Here is a 20,442-nt window from a genome sequence, read left to right as displayed (position 1 = left end):
GCCTCTGACTGAAGATGGTATAAAGAAGCAACAGCACATTTCTTCATTAAAACTGAGCAATCCCAGGGATATATTTGTATGCTTTAAAATACACTCCAATTTGTATTCTGGCTACAGCACCAATATAACCTCCAGTAGAAAAAGAAAACACTTGTGGATGACCACCTCAGAACAACAGCAACAAATTACCACAATTAGGATGAAAAATGCAAGCTCAAGATTAATTCTAATAACAAACATACAATCTTAAAAAAAAAAAAAAAGAAAAAAAAAAAGAAAAAAAAAAAAACATAGGACCAGAGAACTCCAAAGAGCAACAACATTTTTCATTATTGTGCTGAGACTTAATTAAATACTATGAAAAATCCATGCAGTGGCAAAGATGGCTATTATTCCCTCTCCTTTTGCTCTATTAATATTAATTGAAAACTAGGTGTGGCACCACAAGAGAAGAATCTTGGTACAAAACAACTGGAATTTGTTACCTAAGCATTTTAATTAATTATCATGTTGTCTTACCTGATTAAAAGAGAATTACAAATCATGGCATAAGAAATATCCATACACTTGTAGATGGTGAGGCTCCTTCTACTGCAGGTTCAGGTTCCTAGGCAAAGCAGCTTGTAAACTCTTAATTTCACTGAAATGAAAAAGGAAAGAAATGAAGAAAGCACCTCCCCATCAAAGCAACAAAGGAACCTCTGCAGTATTCTGTAGTCTCTTTGCCTGCTTCCTGTTCTGAGATTCACTCTTTGAATCCCAGCATCGATCAGAAAATTGGTTGTGGGGAAAAAAAGAGAAGGAGGGGGAGAGATGAGAGGAGAAAAGGAGGTGGCAGCATATTACGTGCTAGCTCCACCTTCTGGTAAGGAAATGAGCTCAGCTGGATTCTTAACACCCTATCGAAACAACTGTGTTTTAGTTTAAAATCGCGTATTAGCCCTTGATTATCCAGCTTTAAAATAAAGTAAGTGGGTTAGGAGTAATGAATGCTTACATATTTTTAAAAGCTGGTTTGAGATTTAAACTGCACAATGTGTGGGTTTTTAATTAATAAATTAAGTATTTGGATGCATCTGTATATAGATAATTGCAGAAAACTCAAGGCTTTGCCAGATATCTTCATTTTACTATGTACTAATGCACATTATGTTCAAAAAATAAGTCATTCCTTATTCAGAACCCACCACTACAAAACAGTAGAAGAGTGACTGCTTTTTTTTTTTTTTCCCTTTGATCATTGATTCTGCAAGATAAAAATTACACTTATATCTTTATTGAAAGCCAGAGGAAAAAAAATTGTTACATAAGACAAAAAGGAGTGATGCTCAGATTTAGCCAGGACTATTGCATTATCTCACAATAAAAGTTTGTACAGCAATCTGATCTACTAATCTTCATCCAAGGCTCTCTGTGTTTTATAGCATCTTCAAACTGCTCTTTGGTACTCTGGATACTAATACACAAGCTGACTGCCTCAGCCCAGTTGTTTCTAGCCACAGTCCCCATGATAGCAACGTTAGATTTACTGTTACTAAAGGATGCCAAATGCTGTATAACTGAGTGTGTCTACTTTTATCTATTTCCTTAACATTTTTCTATCACTTACACCTGCTTTGTCACATGAGACAGCTAGCATCCACCTGCATGCAGAGCTGGCTCAACAATTCTCAGCTGCAGAGGAAAATTAATCACACGAAAACATGGGGCTTGGGGGAGGAAGAAGTGCAAGACCTAACTAGGAATGAATCGAGATGAAAACCATGGGATTTTTAATTAGGGTCCATGGTCTAACTCATCACAAAAATCAACACAGGGAAGCTGCTGGAGAGACTGTCCCTTTTAGTAGCAACTCATGTTTGTATCAGTTTAAACCCTTATATAGCAAACTCTTGGAGTGTCAGTTCTTCAGGAAAAATATCAATTTCTATGGTTGTTCAATCCCTACAATGGGATCTTGGACCATGAAAGAACTCCAAAGTACTAAAATTGTTCAAGTAATGATAATGGTACATCAAAATACCTATTGTGTGAGCATGGACCAAGCATTTTAGAAATCCTATTGTCACAAAAATACACTCTCCTTTGACCTTGTTTTCAGGAATTTTTGCTCTGAAACACTATTATATATGTATAAATATTAATACCTTGAAAATGGATTTCACTGAAATGTATGTGCAATTTTGACTCACCCTACCAGTGGTGCCGACACGGTGGGGGGTGGCTGCTGTCCCTGGTCCTGCAGCGCGTCTCGGCATCGCATCGACACTTGGCTCTGCAAAATCAAGCGCGCGTGACGTGCCGGACTGTGGAACATACATTGACAACTTTATGTAAATATGGAAATGCACCACAAATGATTATAGGCCTGGCATAGGCCTAGACTGGTGAAGCTGATATTCCGGAGACTACTTTAAGTCACTTATTGAATGTATTTTTCACAAAACAATAATTTCATTGGAATATGTAACATTAGAATTTCAAATATTAATTGAACCTACTTCATAAGCCAAACAAGAATTTTTAGGCTATCTAAAAAACCCCAAAGATCGTTTGAATTAATAAAATCTGAAATATTAGAAGTGAGATAAAAGTATTACAAGAGATTTGGAGATTGTATGAATCTTTATTACTTATAATAGGATTAATATATAATTCTTAGCTGTAGAGTGACTATTTGGTTAAAGAACTACTGGGAGGAAACATGCATTTCAGCTCCATTATAAACACTATTTTCTCTCTGCCAAACTCAGAGAAACTTCTTTTTTGTATTCTCTAATCTTCAATCTTCTACAGTCTGTCACTGTCTCACTTCTTTAATTGTAGTTATATGACAATTACATCTCAGTCGTAAAGCTCACTGGCAAAGCTAGCTTACCTTTTCTCTATCCTCTGACGAGTTTAATGGAAATGAGATATAATAATATCGCACAAATTGCACAATAAAATGCCACAATAAGCCAAATACAATAAAAATGTAACAGCTAAAATTCACAAGAATTTTCTAAGTTTACATTTTCTTGTAAAAACTGCAATTGTCAGTGGCACAAACTTGCCCAGTTACAAGTATGTGAGAAAATAAAGTTTTTCTATGAAAAAATCAGAAGAGCACTGTGAGAATCAACAAATTCCAGTAAATCTCTTAGAGCTGATTCTAAATCTACTAAAGCTCTTCAATAACACCTACAAACATGGTTTATTCATGGTTTATTAATCATATTAATAGTAATTATATAGGAATGAAAAGAAATACCTGTTGAACAAACCTAATTTTTGATTTTTTTTTTTTTATTTAAGTATCTTATAACTAGGATAGCTAGAAGAATCTTTCTGCTTATTCAACCATGCTGATAAAGCTTGTTTCTACCAGAAATTTCTCTTTGCCTCTCAGAGCATGGCTAACAGTCATTTGCATAAAAAATAACCACTGTATTAAATCATGCAAAAACATTTACCCAGAAGAGATGGAGCAAAAGGTCAAACTCCAGTTTCCGCAGCATATGGGATGTTAAGCCTAAGGAGCAATGCCAGTAGCTATTCTGGCCAACAGACACTTATCTATGCCTATCCTTTATATGCCTCAAAGAAATAGCTATTTCACATATTTAGAACCTTTACTCTTCCTTTTTGTATTTTTTATCCATAAATCTCTCAACTCTCAAACTCTAGACCTGATTCTGTAAATTGCGAGGGCAAAGACAGGTCTGCAGAGTGAACAGGTTCATGGTTCCTTAATGTGTCATCCTATTAAAGGACATAAATTAATCTCAATCAAAAGTTCTCAGCCTTTGCTATTTAGTTCTGATGAAATCATAAAGCCTATCATTCTTGCCTTTAAAGTCTGAGAGTTACCTTTGCAAATTACTCATTGAAGTGGTACTGAACTTTAAGATTATTCTAAATATGAAGCATAATTTTTTCCCTGTTCCAGAGTTACTTTCACAGAAATTACTCTGGTGACTACTAAGCATCAGCAATCTTTTAATTTTGTTATATTTCTGTCATATCTAAAATCTTTGTGTGTGATGGGTATTAGTGCAGGCTAGCAGGTTTTTACTTCCACATAAGAAAGATAGCTTTGAAATTTAGAAGATTGCTGAACATTTTTCTATGTAATGAAAACTCTTTGGTCTTGATAATTGCTTTTGAAGAAGGGAATATTTTAAATCACATTCATAATGTTTACAAAATGTAAAGCCAGTAATTTCTTGGCTGCCTGGGCCTAACATTGAAGTCACTTTTAATGACCGACAGTGAAGACAGATTTGTAAAGGAATGTGTATCACAGTTTTAGAAAGTACATATCACTCCCATCTTTGCTCTCTGAGACATTAGTATGCCTATAGTCAGAACCACTAAGGCATTAACTTCTGCTTACTTCACAATTCAGTGCACCAAACCATTTACGTGGTCTGTAGCTTTATCATTCTTGGCCAAAAGCAGATCAAGGTAAAGTTATTTTTCTTTAACATATTAGAGTCAATTGTTTGAAATTTTGTATCTTCTCTCTCAGTGTAGTATATTTTCATGATTTAATTATAAAGGTTCTATTTTTAGTGCAGATAACTGCTAGGCATACTGTGAGATGCAGAGAAACTTTCTAATGCAAAATCAACTTGGCAAGCATATGTTATTAAACAGAGCAATTCTTCTAGGCATTCCAGCTTTTAAAGACTAGCAAATAAATAAATCATAACTTGAGGTTTGCTTAACAAAACCTCCCCTCTCTCCAAGTGATGATTAGCTTTCATCTGACCAATTAAACCACATGACTCAGTAGCAATAAATGGAATGAAAACATATGAATGCAATCTCTCTGTTTATAGGTGTCCTGGGAGAACATTATTAGATTTTGTTACTAGCTCTGAGAGCACTACTGCACTTGTTGCTGAGGTATCATTTAATTCATTTGTCCACTCTTAAAATCTGTCTATCTGAAATTCTATTTGTTCATTCTGAAATTGCTTGCTTGCATTTTGTCTTTGTTTATTGGTCTTGTCATATATATATCAGGTGCTTTTGAACATGGCCTGTGCCCTGTGAATATATAGTGCCTAAAATAATAGCTTATTAGGCCTGGCTGGCCTCTTTGGACATTACAAGGAATATTAAAATATTTATTCAGTCTTGTTCTCTACAGGATGGTTAGCTAACAAAATTAATATATCCTATAGACTCTTCTGAAGTCAGGAATTATTATCGCCATTCCATAGGCGAGGAACTGAGATACAAACACATATTATGTTCTGGAAGTTACACAAGAAGCTTGCAAGCGTTAGATACTGAATCCTTATTATCTGAGTCAGCACCTGCTCCCTGTTCTAACTATTATTACTCACATAAATATCTAGTGTTTTTCAGAGTCCTCCTAAGATGTTGCCCTGTATATCTGTAAGTTCTTAAATTATATGTCATGCAAAAAAGTATTTCCGTATGTATTAGTTACCTTCTATAACTCTTCTGTGTTGTGCTGAAATAGACATAAAATAAAAAGTCTTATCAAGCAAGATGAACAAGATTAGAAAGAATGTTGCTTCTAGCACTCAGAAATTCCTAAACTATTTCTGTAGTGGCAGCAGATGCAGTGCCTACTAAATGCTAGAGGACAGAAATATTTAGCACATATACGGTGGGAAAGCTACATCTTTCCAGTTAACCTATGGAACTTTTCACTAATTAACAATGCCAAGTGAAGTTGGCTGTGAAGCTCCTGCAACCAAGTAGTGTCCTCTAGCTTGAGGATCACTGATATAAGAAAAAAATCTCTTTATTGACCAGTTATTTTAGTATTATCTGCTGCAAATTATCTTGAACTTAGAAACCTGTGGTACTGGCCACTGTTAGACCACTAGACTAAACAGATACCAGTCTCCCATGATGATCTTATTTATTCAAAATTTAGATACACAAGATCCCTACTCTTTCTATATATATACAGAAAGTGTGTGTGTGTATATATATATACTGTATATATAATGTGAATATTTTAAGACGTATCTAAGCTGTGATTGTTGTGTACATTTTGTTCAGCTCACAGTTATTTTATAATTGTGATTGTAGTTCATCTGAATGACAGGGAAGTTGTAACTGGAGGTCAGTATTTTGGAAGCACTTAGGCACACATGAAAGGTGGCCAGGGTGCTTTATGCTTTGAGACTTAATTCATTTTTACTGAAACAAGGGAAGTATTGGGACTGAGGCCATTTGGGTATGGCCTTCATACTGGTTTTCAACAAGAATAGGAGGGATCTAACTATTATTTAATAACATTGTTTAAATAATTTTATATTATTTTTGAAAGTTACAACCATTAAATACAGATTTCTGCTCATATATCTTTCTTAAGATACTATTATGAATACCTAAAAGCAGATAATTTTTCAGATAGTATGATCTATGGCCTGTTAAAATATTTTAGTGTTCAAAAGCTTAAGTTACTATGAAGTCCTTATACTTTTAAGTGATCCTATACAAACAGTATATTATCTTGTTACTGATGATACAGAGAGGACGTGGAGTTGAGGTATATCCTCAGGCTCCTCTTTACCCCAGAAAGTTTTGCAGTTTTGTTCTATAGCGTTTGACTGCTTGCTACATTTTGTATTTTCTTTCACAGTTTTGAAATTCCACATGTGCAACCTGCAAGTTTTTGAATAAAAAGAAACTATAGAATCTCCTTTGCAAGCCTACCACTGATCAGGTCCATGACTTGCAAATATGCATTAGTAACTCTGGTACAAAATTTCTTACAAACAATTTTTTTGATTCTGCACTCTAGAGACAAAAAGGAGAAAAAAAAAAAAGAAAGAAACCAAAGGTAGGGAAAAACTTTTATACTTTTATATCAGCCAGTCTTGAACTTGGATTAAAGTCATATCCATCACACTTAGTTAACTCCTGCAATTTAGGTCACTTGCAAGGGCTAATACAGGTAAGTAGTTGAAGGAATATATATGACAGCACGTCTTGTATTTTGGTGCCTTTAAGTACATATTGATGTTCACAAACATGTCTGAGAATTCTCTAAAATTCTCTAAAGAGAATTATCATCCAAAAATGATGGTATTAATCAAACAAAATATTTGATGCTAAAACAAGCTGATGACTGCATTGCTGAGGAGTTACATAGGAGCTGTGTACAGTGCTTGGCCTTAAATGACACCTCATACAGGGCTGTATTCCTCCATGTTTAACTCTTCAAAATTCTTTTTCTCTTTGCAACTAAGATACTTCAACATTTCTGTTTCAGTTGTTTAGTTAAAAGAGACTGAATAGCTTTGCATTTATTCACTCATTACGGAGAGCATAACTGCACCTGGGGCAGGATTCCCAGACAAACAGATTATTTAAAAATGTCAGGGCTTTTCCAGTTATATTTTTTAATGTAATTTCTGAAATGAACTTTCAGTGATGATTCATTAGAAGTTGTACTAATAATTTTAATTGAAACAAGTGTCAGGCTGGCATTGTTATAAATTACTTTTGTCAAAGTAGTCTATTTGTTGTTGTCTTTTGAATGACTACTTCTGATTTTCAGATCTGTCAGTCAGCTGTTCAGTGGGATCTAGTGAGGCAGAGGAAAGGATGGGAGAGAGATTTTGTATAAATAATATGTTTACATTTGATATACATAGTATGTATCACATATATATATATCTTATATAGATCTGTGGTGAAAGGTCATTTTTAAAATGGAATTTTCATGTTTAAAAATTCAGGGGTGTGTGTGTGAATTTGTTCCATATAGATGGTTTGATGTATTTATAGTTTAAATGTATATTTATGTATATTGCATTGTTATTTATTTCTGCCCTTTGGTTCCACTGATTTAAAAAGTCCTAAGGAATTCTTAAGAACATGATTCAAACTCTGTTTCAGTAAATCAAAGACACTTACTGGTTTCATTTAATTTGAATCACTATACAGGCAATCCTGGACATTGATTAAAGAGAAATATGAGCTATATATGAGCCATATTCATAAATGAACATTTACCATGACTTTGTGTGACATGATCATTTCTACAAACAAAACTTTTATTTTCCAGATTTTTTTTAGTGTGAGGTTTGATAATTCACTAGTTTAAATGAGTGACACAACATTTCTCTAATGTCAGACCTACACCTAGGAGAAGGTTGTCTCGGTACAGATGAATACATTAGGTATAGTCATTGTGCCAACTGATATATCACAGATTGCAATCAATAAAAGGACTCTAACAAAAAAGAGCAGAACTGGGAGTCCAGCTCAAGTTCCAACCCTTTTCTATTAGAATTACACTGCTGGTATTAAGGACTATGTTTCCTATTTTTTAATGAGGTTGAAATATTAATGTAGATTAGAATTTCTTTATTTGTCCAGAAGAAAGAGATTTAACATGTATAACCCACTCTTAACTACACCGTTACTAGATGATGATTGCATTTCAACTATGACATAAAGACTTTCTGAAGAAAACTTCCAAAGAATCCTAAGAAGATTTTTTTATGATTAAAAAAAAATAAATAAAAGAAATGCAGCATGTAAGCAAATGAAAGTCCTATCCAAGGACTGGTTGATTTTCAAAACACAATATGGTTGCAAAACAATGTTCCTAAACAGTTTAAAATCAAGACACCAGCTTCTGTTCATTCATGGGTTTGTTAAATTATCATAATCCTAGGAAAGCAAAACCAATGCTTTAAAGGCAATTAATATTTTTTATTAAAAATACATTCCTTCTTAACTTCTGGAAGTTTGAAAATGTAAATATTAAAATAAAGGGGAGAACTAATGTTTGTTTGTTTGTTTTGTTCTTAAAAAACTGTGGTATATGTTCACACCCTCAAAGTCTATTTGAAACAGAAGGGAGGATTTGCTTGAACAGTGTGATCAGGAGTGTCCCTGTGCACCCCAGTTTTACAAAAACAAATGAGGAAAGTAATGCAGCTGCATTTGCAAGCTGGGGGCACATCTCTTTCTCTTAATATACAGAGACTGTTCCGTACATACAGAATACATGCATCTTCTGAAAATGTATTTCTGTTTGCTGTTATTAGCCAAATTCAGGAATTTGTATTTATATCTGACAAGTATGCAGCAAGCTTAACTGAAATCAAAACGGCTACTCACAAATTGACACAAATGCGTAAAAACTGTGGTTTAAGTATGCTAATTTAAATAGGGATATCTGTATGATGTTACAGGTAAGGGTAATCAGTTGTAGGCAGTTGTCACCACTACTGCTGGTTTGTGCAGCTGTGATTTGGTAGCAGCCGTCAGGCTGGATACGTGCTGGCTGCCCTGGCTTCCAAAACAAAGTTTGTGACCGATGGGACAGAGAATGGGGCTATCTCTAGCCACTACGGAAGAGGTACTTAAGATAGAGGAGCTACCAGAGAGCAAAACAATGTCTCTTATACTCTTTTTTTTCTTGTTTTGTGGAATAATGTTTGTTCATTAAATCCCACATAACTCAACAAAGCTGGTAGCTTGATTTTAAACTCGTTGGGAACTGTAGAGGTCTCCAACCCAAGGCTATGAGTCAATATATTGCACACTTGTGCTGACATTTCTCGGCATTTCTACATCTTGTTTTCTACAGACACAATATTCCTCAAACTGACATGCAGGACAAAATAATATGTTGCCTGGAGCACAATATTCACTCAATACTATTGTCCGTGGACCAGGCGATGTTGGAGCCACGGCTCTAATAATTATTCTCAGGGTGGCTAGAGGAATCATAGGTAAACAGATGTAAATCTGCACATGTCCAGGAATTCTGTGTAAGGGAAGGACTTTGAGCTATGCTTTTACATAAGCATAGTAGATTTTACGCACATAAAAGAAATTAACACGATGTCAAAAATGTGTGTTAGTATTTAATGAATAAGACAGTATCAAGATAATCAGCAGGTTCAGCATACACCAGTTAGGGGTGCAGTCAGTGTCTATGCTCTCTTATTTACACATTCCTCTCTTCCTGTGGATTTTGAAAGGGAACAGCACGTTTAAAACTAAATGCTCTGCTGAATGTATATAGACAACTGGTTTTAAATTTAATTATTTTCTGAAAAAGTCTTTAGAAGGGTTATTCAATAATCAGTGTGGTTTTGCTGGTCTGTTCTACTTCTTGCCTGGAGGAACTTATTACACAGGAGCTGTCTGAAGTATAGGTCAGAAAAAACTGGGATAAAGATGTCTCAGAAACTGATGCTTTGTACGTATTCATTATCTTTACCAGTAGGTGGAGCTGCCACGTTAGGTGCTGCATTTTTTTCACTTCTTCTCCCCCTCCATTCCCCCACCCTTCACCCCCCCCCCCGCTTCTCCTAATAAGCTGTTTTCTGATATATGTTGGGTACCATAGAGTGAGACTGAGAACAGGAAGCGGAGGCAGAATCAGAGAGGATTCTGGAAAGGTCTCTGTGTTTTCTTTTCCACTGAGAATACAGAAATTAAAATTAATTAGTAAAGCTTTGTGGATGGAAATCTGGACTATTTCAGGAGGAGACTTATATTATCATATTATTTTTGGATGGTGGGATTTGCAGTGATTTATCATTCTCTTTCAATCAGGTAAGCTGGCAAAACATTTAATTGTACCCATAATAAATCTTATCAATATGATCTTTTCCCCATTTCAGAATTGGATTGTACCCTCTGGTTTGCTGTTAAGGTAGAGCCAAAGATGGAATGGGGAATTCAAAGCCATTTTGTACTGGATGATTGTGATGATGGTGTGTTTTTTTTTCATTTTAACCTTGTTAAATCTGATATCTGTCCTCTTAATGTGATGTTGTGATGCAGTAGTCTTACTTGTAAAATCAGATCATTTTATAATCAAGGTATACTAAATTGATTCCCAGCATTTTAGAGAAGTGACCTTGTTTCCTAAGAAGAAAAATCTGGTGATATTCAGGCTCAGGAACAGCAGGTCTCATAAGATTCTGAGCATCTCAGATTCTGATGATCCAGGAATAAAATCTATGTGGTTTGTTACTGTTATTTTCAATATATAGATGGTATTTTAAGAAATTCCCTTAATAGCTAGATTTTGTACAATATATATAAGGAAATGTTTCTGTGCCCTTTTTTTGCATGGTTGTGTGTCTGTGTGTATGAGAGAAAGGGCTCACCAACTGTTAATTAACCAGAAGTCCACACCAACAATGCAGTTCACATTTTGGCTCTAACATCACTGTCTAGCTTAATATATAAGTTTGAGGAAATCTGCACAAGAGTTATTATATTTCTTCATGTTATTGTCCATTTATCTATTGTCTCATTCATTGTTATCAGTAATAATTAAAGCCATTAGTTGTTAACGGTAAGAGGTATCACTTTGATATGTGAATTCTTTTTTCAGTAGTGGTTCTATAGACACACTTTCACATTAAAACTATATATGTTATTATAGCATTAATTTGGAAATTATTTTCAAGAGAAAACAGTAGAAATAAAAAAATGCCACCCCCAAAAAATGCACAACAGAATAAGGAGCCCACTGTTTACAAATCACTATCTCCATACAAAAAAAAGCAAGCAGGGTTGGGTCTCCAGTGGTACTCAGTAGCAAGTGAGGCCTGTACCTGCAGTAGTGATATGAAAGAATTAAGCTTTTAATTTATATTTTTTATGGTACCAAATCAATGTGCCTTTGGTGTCCTTGTGTAACTTCAAAATAAATAATTAATAATGATGTTGATGATGTTTGTTTTAAAAACATAACATGTTTGTGCTTTCATAATTGATTTGTCAAGAAAACAGTTTCACAATAAGACTTTTTAACTTTAAGAAATAGTTTAATATCTAAATGTTGATCTCTTGCACATCTCCATTTTGGGAAGAAAGATTGTTAAAGACTAGAATGTGAGCTGCTGCAGTAATTTGCAGCTTCACAGCACCTGTTTAACAGATATGTTGTGTATTAGGCCTTGATATTTATAGAAATCATGCTTGTGTTGTTAGCTTATATTTTTCCCTCTAATGAGCAGAAATTAAGAGCCCATACTGATTTTCTTAGCTGCGCCAATTAAGCTTAGTATTAAAAAGTTCTGTTTAGATAATAATAGATGCTAACAGAAGTAGAGACTTTCACATTTTCATTGGAGAACTTGAAACAATTCCCCTGTGCCCTCTCAGATTCTGTCAGAGTGGTAGTTTGGTCATTTCCCTTTATTATCAGGTAACCTGGAGTGGGGAGGGATCAAGGAAAAGGAGGAAGTGTAGAAAGCGTGGCAGTTTTAATCAATATACTGATGACACATTTTGTGTTTTCACCTCCTTTTCTTCATCAGATACCATTAGATGAGTTAACTTGTACCTTATGAAGATTAGGCATGGAGATAAATTTATTTGCCCTCAGAAGACTAAATATTCTAGAAGCAAAAAGGATGGTGGGATGTAAGATGGAACTTTCTGACTGATGGTATCCATTTCCTTCTGCTGCTCACATTCTCAGCCCTATATAGTTTGTTGTGTGTGTTCTATGTATTAATTACATTGCTGGAGTCCCACAACTGTTGATGGATCAGAGAAAAGCAGATAGTAAGAGAGTTCTTTGTACAAAGCAAAAGAAGTTGTGACCTTGTTCTCTAAAGTGCAAATCCTGGCCCTTTTTACCCAAATGTTGTTCTTGCCATAAGGTAACAAATGAAAAAATTGCTTGAACTCTCCTTGAGTTATGACTATTGAAAGGAAGTTTCATGAAGTTACATTTACTCTGTTCTTTATCAGAAAATTCTGGTTAGAACTTAGAAACTTAACTTTCAAAAGTCTAATTAGCTTACTTGCCATTCAGTGTAACTCTTCTATATTTTTTTTACTTTATAGCTGTTAATCAGTAATATATACTGTTGCCATTTGCAGGGAATATTGTTTTTTCATCCTCACTTGAACAAATGAAAGCTTTAAAATATCATGATAAAATTGATGCTCACTAGATCAGACTGCTTACATGACAAATGTACACACTCTGAGCTGTGGCTTCAGTAAGTCCATCAAATCAAGTGTCAGCCACCAAAAAATCCATCTATAGGAAAGTGCAGCTTCTTCAGTGGAAAGCTGCTGTTACTCATTACAGCTAGAACTCCTGATTAAAAGCTCTGAAGAACATTGCCAATGGCATCTGTCCCTAAGTTTGATATTGACTGTGCTCCCATAGGACCTTGGTATTTGAGCTGGTATCTTACAACCAGATCATCTGCTCTCATAAAAATTTTCTTTATGAACAACTGGAATCCCTAGTATAATACTGTGGTAGTGTTATTGCTTGATTTTCCTTGTCTTATGATGAGCTAAAGCAGAAGGACTAGGGATAAGAACAGCTCAGGCAGGGACTGTATTACTTCAAAATATAGAGTAGGAGCACCATATGCTCTTGAGTAACCAGAATGTGTGCGTACTACCACTGTAATCCTAAACATGAGTAAGCAAGTTAAATTCTAAGTCACAAAAGTATCTGGTCTCTCATTTGTTCATTATCCATCCCCAAATTATTTCTTTCCATTAAAACAAAAAAAAACCCAAACCCAACAAATCAAAAGCACCAGCTGACCCATCCCAAAACTGGAATTTCAAATTGTTGCTAAACTTTAAAGTGATCACCAGTCTTGGTAAGATCTTCCTACAAAAAATTACTGTTCACTTACTCTACCAACTAAGACAGACTGTGGAATGTGCTTTACAGTAAAAAATGCAACTAAAACCTTAAAATTTAATTAAAGAACTTTAGCTTTTATGAGGCTTTTTCACATGTAAAAACCTTAAGGAAAAGGTTATTTATGCTCAGATTGATTATTTGTCTAGTTATTAATTCTTTATTTTTATTGATCTCTAAGTTTACTTAGGCAAGCGTAATCATAGAACTACCATGTGCACATGTCCCTGGAATTGTTTTTCCTGCTACTTCTCTGGATTCCTGACTTGATCTGTCAATTCGCTGTTATACCCCTATCAGATGATCATGGTTGAATATGTATATATTGACTGTGTAGTTCATATGCAGTGAGTCTGGCATATCCCAGAGATACCGATTGCATACATGCTGTACTGTTGAGCTACCTGCTCAGCAGACCTGACATTTCACATGTGTTAAAGTTACTACATATGTATAGATCAGCTAAACAGCACCTACAGCTGACTCCTTACACCTGCACTGCATCAGGCACATCCTCATATTTCTTTGCAGGATTTCCTGAATGAAAGTATGAGGGACACTAGTAAAACTGAAAGGATAACACAGATGCCAGTATGGAAAATGGCTGAGAAGGGTATCAGTACTTGCCTCTTTGATCCCCAGTAAAAACATTTAACAGGTAGATCTTGGGATAGCAATACATATCAGGCAATTTCCATTTATAGATGATTTATGCTTAAATGAGACATTTCTTATTTAACATTAGGTCCTCCTTTTTGATATGAGAGGGGAGAAGTGTTTCTGGTCTTTTAGCATAATTTATTTTAAGAATCATGAAATGAGAAACTTCTTTATGTGTGTGTGAAATTTGGGGCTAGCACAAATTGTTGCATGCTCTGCTTAGCCATATTATTATGTATGATTATATATAGGTTCCCAAGAAGTTACAAGTTTGTATTCAAAATCACTACAGAAATGCAAATGAAGAATTAAAATGAGCAAGGAATAAAAGGAAATTAATTGTTCCTAGGAAAAATAGTTCCCTTTATATAGGGCAACATAGAACTATGTGGCCTGGCTACTGTATTCATTGGGAAAAAAACCTGCCATCATTTCTCATAAATCATGTCCTTTCACTGTCTGGTAGTCCTGGAATAGGAGTAGAAATTTTCTGAGCCCGTGTAGCCTGAATTTGGGCCCATTTGTCCCAAATTCTTTCCTACATTGGTTTGAGTATCCTGAAAAGTCTGTCCTTTCATATGTGCTATTGTACTGTCTTTTAATGTTTGGACACACTGAGGAATTCCAAATTTATGTTGGTTAAAAATATACTCTCAGAAAACCAAAGTCTTTGGTCTAATTTTAAATATGTCCAAATAAGAAGTTGTCAGATGTTAAAATGAATGCACTTTCTTAGGAAACAACTCTTACTGCCTTCTCAAAATCTAGTCACAGAGTACAACTGTGTAACTGTACCAAGACTTTGATAGAAGAATAGTGTTATCCCTTTTTATTCATATTTGAAATATATGTGTAGTGATCTTGAAAGCCTGAAGATGAATTCACCTCTGTCCCACCTGAAAATCCAAAAATTCAATTTTCCTGTGGTAATTTTATGTTACAGAGAGAGAGAGCACTTTTAAATCATGAGTGAAGGCATACACCTAACATTGTACTCTTGCACCCTATCAAAGAGCAAAGCAAATTCCACTCATCACAAACAGCTTTGAATCTTTTAAAAAATTCTGTTTAACTTTATTTTAATTTAAAGCCCAATCATCTGTAAAACTTGTGTATGACAGATGAAAACAGAAGTGCTAGGGTTTACAGTAAGAAAGGCAATATATTTGTATTCTTATTTCAGGTCTGAGTGGAATAAATTTGATGACAGAAATAAGTAGTTAATCCCAAAATGGCCCAAGAGTCCAAGGTCAGATGGAAGTGAAAGAGGGCAATCATAATGTTTACTTCCATTCAGATGAAATGTCTGAAGAAAAGCCTGTCACTAATATTTAAGGCCAAAATGTTCATATGAAGTCTGATCCCAGACAGAAGTTCTGACCAAAAGCAATATAAAAAAAATTCAACCTGTGTTAGGGAAGGAATTTCCTCCTAAAGAGTGCATCTGTAACTGACTATTAAAGGAGTCTTCCCGAAAGGTTTTTAGTAACACCAGTATAAGTTACTTGCCATGTATTTCCTTCATATAAATTTGCTTCAGCTTGTGTTATAATAGGAAGAATATTAGAATTCTAGTAGCTGCTATAACTAGCTATCATTCCGTAGTGTATATTACTTAAAGCTATAGGCGTCTAATTAGTAACATATTTTTAAAATATACTTAATTTTCAGCATTACAAGAGACACCTTTTAAAGAGGTAGTAGAATTTGTAACTCATAGGCTTTCTCCTTTGGATTCATTACATACCAGTCAAAGTCATACTTCCATAATCCATTTGGAAAACATTCCAAACTTAGGCTTGGTTAAGTATTATTAGGCATTTCCATGATGCCTGAATGAATGCCTTGAAGAAATCCATGTACATTTTTCATATGCTGTGTTAAACCACAGGTATAAAGCACTCTCTTTTCATATTGGCTTTCTGTGTATTTCCTCCTTGTGTAGTGACGATCACATTCAGCCGAGAACTGTGTGTAAGCCTCTCAGCCAGAAGTTCCAATTTTTTCCCTTTCAGTTTCCTAGACAACTGTCAAAGTCTAAATACAATCCATTAATCTTGTGCTATACAAAATATATTCTTTCATAGTTTTTATTGATTTGTTTCTGGGGCTTAGTAAGACTAGGAAAGTAAGTGTTCCAGCTGCATGGTTCTTAACGATTCAGTTAATTTTCTGCATTTAGTTTGTTATTTCTTTTAAGGTTCATAAGCAATATTTTCTGTTGCAAGTGAATTTTCATAAGTTTCCCTAGAAAACATTATAGAAGAGTATTACTTTACAAACAGAGGTTTCTATATTTTTTTACAAAGCAAGATCAATACTGTGGTGTACTTAGGTATTGCTAACTGATGCTTTACTTTGACTTCTTTAACACCTCCACGGTGGATACTGGTGTATGTTCCAGTGTTTCATTTGTCAGTCCATTTAAATTTAAATTTAAATTTTAATTTTAATTTGAGTACCAAAAATAATAGGAATTAGTTGAATCTGGATTATGGGGAACACGCAACAAATAATTCTGAATCTGGACAATTAATTTTGTGGATTTTGTTTCTTGTTAATCTAAAACCAGGTTAACATTTTTGCAATCACTTAACATTTCAAACATCCATATGGTTGCCCATGATTTCTGTTCATTGTCTGACATTTGCTTCTAACACGAAATTTTCCTTAGGTGAAGCCGTCACTGGCATATTGTCCTACAGCGGTCTTCATAAAAGTATCTAATTTTGAATAACGCCATTTTTTTTCTAAATTACATTTCAGATAGAATCACACATTTTGCCATGGGACAATGTGACAATAATATGCAACTATCTTTTCCAGCTCATCATTACATTGAAAGGGAGCTCAATTGCATGAAGATATATATATTCTAACCAGTCTTAAAAATAAGTGCTGATGCCATATAGGCAGAAGAGTTCAGGAAAGAGTCCCACAGGAAATAATGTATATAGTCTGTCCATCAGGAATCACCTCTGACTGGGCCTAGGGTTTTGCCTCTGATTCACTTTTGGAAGCTGAATCAGAATAATCTACCCCAAATAAAAATTATTTTGGTCAGCATGATATCAGTCAAAATAATTCTCTGTTGTCACATTCAGCTACAGTAAATCTGTATAATCTGGGCCTGTGTAAGAAAATTTCTAGTCTTGGGGTGAGAACCAAAGACATTAGATTTAAAAAAAAAAAGAAACCAAAACCAAAAAAGTTGAGGTTTTTAAAAGTATTTTAAATATCTGCATTATACAGGAAAAAAAAAAAAAAAGCTAAAATCTACATGAGATGAGTTACTAATTTGAATTCTGTAATGAAATTAATCTGACATGGTCTAGGCCTATTATAAATTCAGGACAAAGGGCTCCCAATTCTGCCAACCTCATTCCTTCAATTTTTGCTGTGACTATCATTGACACGACTATACTGTCATGTTGTATAGCACTAGCAGATACAAAACTGCATCTCTTTGGAGATTCATTCTGTACAGACATATGTAGGATATAATAAATAGGGAGATGGAGACTAGGTGATAGGGTAAATGTGAAAAAAGCTTCTCTGCCTTGTGCTCTAATTCAAAATACAGATTTATTGAAATTACCTGCACTGCTATACTAGTGTTATTAACAATTTTCATATTAAAGATGAATTCCTCAACATTTTGCAGACTGGCAAATATTGTAACAACTGGATAGCAATTACATCCCTTCTTTTGAAAATAAATTTTGTATGAATGCTTAGTATTAGTGATTACTCTTTTATTAGGAAGCTATAGTATTCCTTTCATATTATTTTAAAACTTGTAAGCAACAGCACTTACCCATTTTGTTTATTTGCACTGTATCTGACCATGAGATCAGATTTCAGCCACAATGCTACTTCAGAGGCAGAATCCAGATGAACCCAGTTGGCAAAGGGATGGGGAAATCCCCTACATACCCTCAGGGCAAGCTGCATTCAGTGGAAAATATGCATTGGTGGATAAGTATCATTGGTGGCAGTATGAGATTCATGATCCCCTGAGGTTAGTACTGGAGACACAGCTTTCAGATGTCTTCAGTGGAGCCTCTCCAGTAGTGACTCACCACGGTAAGATGTGCTGAATCAGTGCCTTACTCAAAATGACTGGGACATCGAAAGAGTTTGCTGTTAGCAATCATCGGAATGACTTTATGTTACATTATTAAACAAATAGAAGCTGTAATTGTGGTACCACTTACTGTATCTTTGGGTAAATATAATTCTAGATTAATAGTAACTAATACTGGGTAAATTCTAGGTTAGTTTTTGAAATATATTTTCTATAGGAGTACTTGTAGATCTATCTTTAAAAACGAGAAGCAGTGGTCTAGTAGAAAGCTTTCACTTCTGTTTTCCCACCTTCTGTGTTCTCTTTGACTTGATCTGTATCTACACAGATTTTCTTTATTTTATCTACAGTTTCTACAGTGGCTGCTCATTCTCACTGTATTTGGAGAAAAGTGTTATTAAGGGCTGCTTTGACAGGAACACAGACCTAAAAGAGAGGGATGTCTTCTTTTTATTTTCTTCTGTAGGAATAAAACCAAAATAACAACAGCATCAAAAAAGTACAAAAAGAGCCAGAAATATATCTAGTTCAAATAAGAATAACTGTCTCAAAACCAGCTCATCTCAATCTCAGTGGCTGAAGACTAAAGTTTGCAAGCTGTAAGTAGACTATTTTAATTCAATGAACTAGATACTTGGATTATTAAAGCTTTAAAAACTGAGGAAGCCATAGCCAACCTTTGGTCAGCTCTTGTAATGATGCAATCTTTAAATCGAACCTGGAGACGAAATCTTCTTTTTCTGCTATTACATTGCTTGAGATGGAAGAAAAATTTTGTCACACAAATAAAAACACACCAACAATTTTTTCAGGTAAATAACATGAAGGAGTATCCATATTTTCATGCAAATATAGACTGAATTAACTTCTATTTCTGGTTAAAGACAGTAAATCCAGTGGGGAGTAATGATACACTGTGCAGTTCTGTAAGTGACAGATGAGAACACTCCTGTTAACCTGGGCACAGTTGTCCCATGTCTACTAAAGACTTCACTAATTTTTTTCCTTTCAGTTAAAGCATGCAGGTAAAAGAATAAATGGAATTTTTGAAACTCGTATCACTTAAAGAATATTCTTAAATGTACTTTTGGTCTGTGCTAGGTTTTGTGGACTAATCCGTGTTCCATCCTGCTTTTCCTACATCTCTTTGCTCTAAGGTTGAAAAAATCTGTCTCTGTGAATATGTAGACTTGTATTTGTCTACTGCAATTAATTTTGGGAAGCTTTGGACACAGGAACAAAGAATGAGAGTGACTTGAAGAAACTTCTGCCTTGAAGAAGCTTCAGCTCCCAAGTTGAAACTTTTCTTACCAATTCAATTTTCTTCTAGAAATGCAGCCTTTTTGTTTTCATGATAGCAAAAGATCCAGTGGCTAAATTCTAAGATTTGGCATTTCCTAGAAAAGTAAAGGTAAGACTATTTTTTTCTCAGCCAGAAATAAAGTTTAATTTCATAAGATGGCCATTTGGTATAGACCTATATATCTTTACTAAATTATCAGTGGGAAAATTAAATAACCATCTTTAATGAGGTCTAGCTGTAGAAATGTGTTACATGTATTGTAGCTATTTTCCATTAGAATATAAGGATCTTTAACACTGGAAGGTATTTATAAACTATTAATTAAGTACTGTATTCCAACTAGGTTGATGGGCTAAGAAAGAGACCCTTCCTCTTCCTCTTAAATTGCATATTGTTTTCATTTGGCTTTCTCCAGGTTTCTCCAGTACTTCAAGTATTCACACTTAATCTCTTTTCACACCTTCTCAGAGACAATTTATGGTGTTAAAGAAAATTTAAGGCAGGCCTGCATTTAAAGAATTCCTAGAGGTTTTGGTCAATTTTTATAAATAAATGGGTCAAACGGTTTATTTTGGGGGTTCTACAACTTGCAGATACATATCTGAGGAATCCAGGTTCTTTCTTTACATAACCTATCTCTTTTTGATTACTCCAGTTTACTAGGTACAGCATATGTTGGCCTCAATGTAAGAATTTTAATCCACTAGTTCCACTCCTAGGCAGGAGAGAAGAAATAGGAACAAATTAATT

At 34.6% G+C, this 20,442-nt stretch overlaps 2 protein-coding genes across 8 annotated transcripts in view; one reads left to right on the top strand and one right to left on the bottom strand.

Moving 5' to 3' along the window:
- The window catches only part of LOC104356915 (sodium channel protein type 2 subunit alpha), a 79,138-nt gene extending 78,365 nt beyond the window's left edge, over positions 1-773 (bottom strand). For all 4 annotated transcript variants that reach the window (XM_033007863.2, XM_033007865.2, XM_033007861.2 and 1 more), the window contains exon 1: positions 520-773. The gene's annotated coding sequence lies outside the window, so the exon portion shown is untranslated. The remainder of the gene's footprint in view (positions 1-519) is intronic.
- A 9,566-nt stretch (positions 774-10,339) lies between these two features.
- The window catches only part of LOC104368696 (sodium channel protein type 2 subunit alpha), a 77,005-nt gene continuing 66,902 nt past the window's right edge, over positions 10,340-20,442 (top strand). For 2 of the 4 annotated variants that reach the window (XM_033007874.2, XM_033007873.2), the window contains exon 1: positions 10,340-10,560. The gene's annotated coding sequence lies outside the window, so the exon portion shown is untranslated. Of the gene's footprint in view, positions 10,561-19,785; positions 19,801-20,442 lie in introns of those variants that run through there. The other 2 variants (XM_033007872.2, XM_042784142.1) reach the window with 2 other exon arrangements.

Source organism: Tyto alba, unplaced genomic scaffold (genome assembly GCF_018691265.1).
Source record: "Tyto alba isolate M040663 unplaced genomic scaffold, T.alba_DEE_v4.0 Super-Scaffold_7, whole genome shotgun sequence".
Classification (NCBI taxonomy): Eukaryota; Metazoa; Chordata; class Aves; order Strigiformes; family Tytonidae; genus Tyto; species Tyto alba.
The sequence above is the reverse complement of the archived record's forward strand: the minus strand, read 5'-3'. Positions and strand labels throughout refer to the sequence as shown.